A 6,733-nucleotide genomic window follows, 5' to 3' on the forward strand; every position below is an offset into this window, starting at 1 on the left:
AAAAAAAAAAAAAGATTTGGCTTGGTATAGTGGTTCATGCCTGTTTTTTTTGGTTTTGTTTTTGTTTTTTTGTTTGTTTGTTTTTCAGTTTTTGGCCAGGGCTGGGTTTGAACCTCCCACCTCCGGCATATGGGGCCGGCACCCCACTCCTTTGAGCCACAGGCACCGCCCACAGTTCATACCTGTTATCACAGTACTTTGGAAGGCCAAGGTGGAAGGATTACTTGAGGTCAGAAGTTTAAGAAGGGCTGAATAAGAGCAAGACCCTGTCTCTACGAAATACAAAAATGGAAAAATTAGCTGGGTGTGGTAGCTCACATGTGTAGTCCTAGCTACTCAGGAGGATGAGGTGGGAGGATTGCTTGAGCCTAGGAGTTGGAGGCTGTAGTGTGGCATTGTGACTTTATGGAAGGGGCTACATGGAGAGGACCTGAGACTAACAGATGTGAGGAACTGGATTCCAGCCTGAGGGAGCTTGGAACTGGCTTATTCCCTGGTCAAGTCTCTGGATGAGACCACCGCTCTGGCTGACACTTTGGTTGCTGCCTTGTGAATGCTAAGCAGAGAACCCAGCTAAGCCATGCCTAAGCTTCTAACCTGCAGGAGCTGTGAGATATTATGCTGCTGTAGCTGACAAATACAGATTTCCCAAGTATACCACAATGAAGTAAGAAAGGATCTCAGTGTGATTCCAGCACTATTTTTGGGCAGCCTTGTGAGAGCTCTCACCCTGTGGTGCCAGGCAGGGTATCCTTCTCTCTACTCCCTTAGCTCCCTGGATGCTAGCTGAGATGCCTCCTTCTGAGTGAAGCATCTCCCACAGACCCAGAGGATCTGCCTATGACCTCCTCTGGCCACTGCCCCTGTCCTGCCCTGGGAGAGACCCCTCCTGATGGACTGGAATGACAGAGTCCTCCTCTGGACAAAACCCATTTCTGAGTGGACACTGCATCCCTGCTGCCCAAAGGGGCATGTGGCACATGCCACCCAACTGTACTAGGTGAAGATGGGCTGTTGGACTTCTAGAATACCAGGGGGTTAGGCTGGGCCCCAGGAGGCAAGACGGAGACAGGCAGGCAGGGGTGCATGGCAAGGATGACATGGTGTGATGCTGGTGGTTTGAGGAGACCGAGGGTGACTAGCGTGTTGGGGGCAGAGCAGGGAGGGTTGGTTTTGCAGAAGGGGCTGGGGAGGGGCCTGGGACAGGGGTAGACAAGGCACTAGGCCTGGCCCATACAGGAGTACCACTCTCCAGGCAGTGGTCCCAAAGAGATCCCCATCCTAATCCCTGTGACCTATGGCTATGTCATCTCATGTGGCAGAAGGGACTCTGCAGATGGGATTGAGTTAAAGACCTTGAGATGAGGGGTCATCTTGGATCACCTGGGGGTACCAGTGTCTCCACAGGGTCCTCAGATAAGGAGGCAAGAAGCTCAGAGGCAGAGAGAGACTAGAAGATGCTGAGCTGCTGGCTCTGAAGAGGGAGGAAGAGGCTCTAAACTGAGGGATAAGGGTGGCTTCTAGATGCTACTGGAAAAGGCAGGAGTAGGGTTCTCCCCTTGAGCCTCCTGGAGGGACAAGCCCTGTAGACCCTTGTTGGACTTCTGACCTCTGAGTTGTCAGATAGCAAATTCTTGTGGTTCTAAGCCACCTCATCTGTGGTTTGTTATAGCAGCCCCAGGAGACCTCACCCCAGCCTCACGCAGGCCGATCCTGAAGGATTTGAGGGCTTTTTTCTCCTGTGGCTGGTAAAAAGTGTTCAACAAAACTTCTCAGCATCCAGTGCCACCTGGGTAGATGAGTGAGGAGGTGTAGGTGATTTGAAGTGGAAAGGACCTGGCCTGAGCCTGAGCCCAGGCCTCTTGGCAGGTAGATCACAGTTCTTCCATGGCCCCACTTGGCACTCTGAACCCCTGTGGCCCCTGGACCCAAGCCAGAGAAACAGGCTGGGGAATCTACTTCAAGGATGCCAGGAGATGGGCAACAGGCAGGAGAACTGTGGGGCCAACCCTGGGCAGAACATCTGAGGCCACCCCAGGCTGGTTGTGACCTTCCAGGGACCTTGCCACGAGGCTGTAGCCAGCCCGGTGTCTGTCACATGCTATAGCCAGCATCAGGCAGGACAAAGAAGTTTCCAGTAATTTTTTTTTTTTTGGCCCGAGCTGGGTTTGAACCCACCACCTCTGTCATATGGGGCCGGCACCCTACTCCTTGAGCCACAGGCGCTGCCCAGTTTCCAGTAATTTAATGAATCAGGGCTGGAGGTGTGGGATAACAGGCTCTGAGGTGACCAACCTGGGGCCTAGGTTCCCCATTCCAATACAGTGCTGTGGATGGCCAAGACTTGCAGCCAGGAGAGGAAGGTGCACCCTGTGCCCAGGACCAGAGCTCATATGGCCCCCTGAGGCTGGCAGCAGAACCACAGGGACCCACTGGCCTGGCAAGGTGGGGACAGCTGTCCTGCTTTCCAGGACAGACAGAGACATTCTCCTAGCCAGACTTCCTGGGAGCAGAGTCAGGGGAGGTGCTGGTAGGGCAGGTCAGCTGCTTTTGTTTTCTATCCACTTCTCTGGCTTGGAAAGAAGGGCAGGCAGCTCCAGAAATATCTAGGAACGCAGCCACGCCCCTGGGGCAGCTGTCCCGGCGGTGGCACCAGAAGGTCAGCAGAGGTGCAATGTAAACAGCGGCTGCAAAACACCAGTGCCAGACACAAGCCTCGTGCACAAGTGGGCACAGCGCGTGACCTGCCGCAGCCATGGGGTGGAAACATCCCAAATGGCTTATCCAGTGGGGAATAGAGAAACACAACATGGCTCATCCTGGAATGTTATTCAATAATAAAAAGGGACTAGGCTCTGACACAGGCTGCAGTGTGGGTGGAGTTCAGAAATATCCTTCTCAGTGACAGAAGCCAGACACAGAAGAACAAATCTCGTGTGATTCGATTTATATGAAAGATCCAGGTAGGGCCCAGTGGCTCACACTTGTAATCCCAGCACTCTGGGAGACTGAGATGGGTGGATTGCTTGAGCTTGAAGAGTTAAACACCAGCCTGAGCAAGAGGGAGACCCTGTTTCTGCTAAAAATTAAAAAACTAGCTGGGTGTTGTGGCAGGCACCTATAGTCCCAGCTATTCAGGAGGCTGCGGCAGGAGGATAGCTTAAGCCCAGGAATTTGAGATTGCTGTGAACTATGACACCACAGCACTCTATTCAGGGCAAGAGTGGATTATCCATAAAAAAAAAAAAAAAAAGAAAGAAAGAAAGAAAGAAATATCCAGAACAGGAGGCCTGGCATGGTGTCTCATGCCTGTAATGCCAGCATTCTGAAAGGCCAAGGCAGGAGGATTGCTTGAGCTCAGGAGTTCGAGATCAGCCTGAGCAAGAGTGAGACCCTGTCTCTACTAAAAATATAGCAAAGCCCTATGGCGGGTGCCAAGTCCCAGCTACTGGGGAGGCTGAGGCAAGAGGATCACTTGAGCCCAAGAGTTTGAGGTTGCTGTGAGCTATGACACCATAGCACTCTACCTAGAAAGACAAAGTGAGACTCTGTCTCAAGAAAAAAGAAGACTGGGAGGCCAAGGTGGGTGGATTGCCTGAGCTCATGAGGTGGGTGGATTGCCTGTAATGCCAGCACTCTGGAAGGCCAAGGCAGGAGGATTGCTTGAGCTCAGGAGTTCGAGACCAGCCTGAGCTAGAGCGAGGCCCCACCTCTAAAAATAGCTGGGCTTTGTGGTGGGCGCCTATAATCACAGCTACTCAGGTGGTTGAGGCAAGAGAATCACTTGAGCCCAGGGGTCTGAGGTTGCTGTGAGCTATGATGCCAGAAAGCTCTACAGAGGGTGACAAAGTGAGACTCTGTCTCAAAGAAAGAAAAAGAGAAAGAAAAGAAAAGAAAAAGAAAGAAAGAAAAACCAAAACAGAGAGAACAGGGAGATCTGCAGAGACAGGGTGTGGATTTGTGGGTGTCAGGGGCTAGAGTGGGGGTGACTGCTGATGGGGACAATTCCTCTTGGAATTATGGAATGCTCTGGAATTAGAGAGAGGTGATGGTCACACCACAGTGTGAATGAGTGGAAAAATCTCTGTACACCTTAAATGAGAGGATTGTATAGTATGTGAACTATATCTCAATAAAGATGTTTTGACCGTGACCAAACCCCAGCATCATGGCTGCTAGTGACCTTGCCCTGGGACAAGCAAATACTGGTAAACCCCAACGCCCTGGCCAGGTGTGACGGCTCCTGTCTGTAGTTACAGCACTTTTTTTTTTTTTGAGACAGAGCCTTAAGCTGTCCCCCTGGGTAGAGTGCCGAGGCATCACAGCTCACAGCAACCTCCAACTCCTGGGCTCAAGTGATTCTCCTGCCTCCACCTCCTGAGTAGCTGGGACTACAGGCGCTAGCCACAATGCCTGGCTATTTTTTGGTTGCAGCCATTATTGTTTGGCGGCCGGGCTGGATTCGAACCCACCAGCTCAGGTGTATGTGGCTGGCGCCTTAGCCGCTTGAGCCACAGGCGCCGAGCCTGTAGTCACAGCACTTTGACAGGTAGCGGTAAGAGGATTGCTTAAGGCCAGGAGATCAACACCATCCTGGGCAACACAGTGAGACCCCATCTGTACAACAAAAATTCAAACCGCCATCATGTCTTTGAACTAACCTTATGAACTATGCTATTGTCCTGTGATGCAGCGTCACTTAGAAGTTCAGCAGCAAGATTCAAGAGTATGACTTCTTTTTTTTTTTTTTTTTTTTTTTTAGAAGATGGCTTCTTTTAGTTAGGTGGCTTCCCTAACGTGTTTCCTGGTGGTCATATCCCTGCTCAAGTCCCCTACCCTGTGGGAGGACCTGTGAACACAAATTTGTGATGGGATATCCATGGCACTGCCACACCAGATCGAATTGCCCACCTGGCTGACTCTCTGTCTTGCTGGCTTAGAGGAAGAAAGTAGTCATGTTAGGGGATCCACAAGGCAGGGAGCAGAAAGCAACCTTCAGCTGACAATCAGTAGGACACTGAAGCCGCAAGAAGTACTGAAGATGGAGCAGCGCCTATGGCTCAAAGGAGTAGGGTGCTGGCCCCATATGCCGGAGGTGGCGGATTCAAACCCAGCCCTGGCCAAAAACTGCAAAAAATAAAATAAAATAGTAAATTGCACATGAATGGGCGTCGCCTGTGGCTCAGTGAGTAGAGCACTGGCCCCATATACTGAAGGTGGTGGGTTCAAACCCAGCCCTGGCCAAACTACAACAAAAAATAGCCGGGTGTTATGTCCGGCTCCTGTAGTCCCAGCCACTCAGGAGGCTGAGGCAAGAGAATTGCCTAAGCCCTGGAGTTGGAGGTTGCTGTGAGCTGAGATGTCATGGCATTCTACTGAGGGCAACAAAGTGAGACTCTGTCTCAAAAAAAAAAAGATGTACTGAGGATGATGTGAGATCAGATGTGGTTCCTTCTATGGAAATCCTGCAGATGAGACCCTAGCCACAGCCTGAGCAGAGGACCTGGCTAAGCCATTCCCAACTCCCATCCCATGGAAAACATAAGAACAGATAGCTGTGTCTTTAATGCCTACTTTTGTAATAATTTCTCACACAGTAATAGCTGACTGATACAGCTACTTAGTTATTAATAGCTGACTAATAGGATGGGCCCAGTGTTCATGCCTGTAACCCCAGCACTCTGAGAGATCAATGTGGGAGGATTGCTTGAGCTAAGGAGTTTGAGACCAGACTGAGCAAGAGCAAGACCCTGTCTCTACCAAAAATAGAAAAATTAGAAGGGCATAGTGGTGAGTGTCTATAGTCCAGCTCTTGGGAGGGTGAAGCTGGAGGATGATTTGAGCCCAGGAATTCAAGGTTGCAGAGAGCTGTGATGACATCACTGCACTCCAGCCCAGGTGACAAAGGAAAACCCTAAACACACACTCCCTCCCCCCAACCCCGCAAAAACCCAAAATAATAAACAAAATAAAACAAAACAAAAACCCTGACTCAAAGCTCCTACAGCTTCTCTTAGAGCTATTTATTTTCAACCACTATTTCACAGACAGGAAGCTAAGATTTTACAGAGTGTAAATTTTTTGTTGGGTTACCTGGCCCACAAGTTAGGACCCTCTCTGGGTCCCCTTCTCCAGAGATACTTAGGTGAAGGCTTTGTAAGTTCCCAGCAGCTGAGTTATTTAAACTTTTGTTAATAACTTCTAGTTTTTTTTTATTATTAAATCACAGCTGTGTACATTAATACAGTCACGGGGTACAGTGTGCTGGTTTTATATACAATTTGAAATATTTTCACCAAAACTGGTTAATAACTTCTAGTTTTGTTGCATTTTTGGTCTTGGGTTTGTTTTTTGTTTTGTTTTGTTTTTGAGACAGAGTCTCAATCTGTCTCCCTGGTTAGAGTGCCCGGCTGTTTCATTGTATTTGATTAGATAAAGACCTGTATTATTTTTGATTTTGTTTTTTAGAATTTCACTTTTTTTTTTTAGACAGTCTCACTTTGTTGGGTAGAGTGTCATGGCGTCACCGCTCACAGCAACCTCAAACCCTTCGGCTTATGTGATTCTCTTGTCTTAGCCTCCCGAGTAGCTGGGACTAGAGGTGCCCACCACAACATCTAGCTACTTTTAGTGACAAGGTTTTGCTCTGGCTCAGGCTGATCTTGAGGCAGTGAGCTCAGGGAATCCACTGGCCTCGGCCTCCTAGAGTGCTAGGATTACAGGTGTGAGCCAC

This window comes from Otolemur garnettii, unplaced genomic scaffold (genome assembly GCF_000181295.1).
Source record: "Otolemur garnettii isolate 467f Iridium unplaced genomic scaffold, OtoGar3 scaffold00029, whole genome shotgun sequence".
Classification (NCBI taxonomy): domain Eukaryota; kingdom Metazoa; phylum Chordata; class Mammalia; order Primates; family Galagidae; genus Otolemur; species Otolemur garnettii.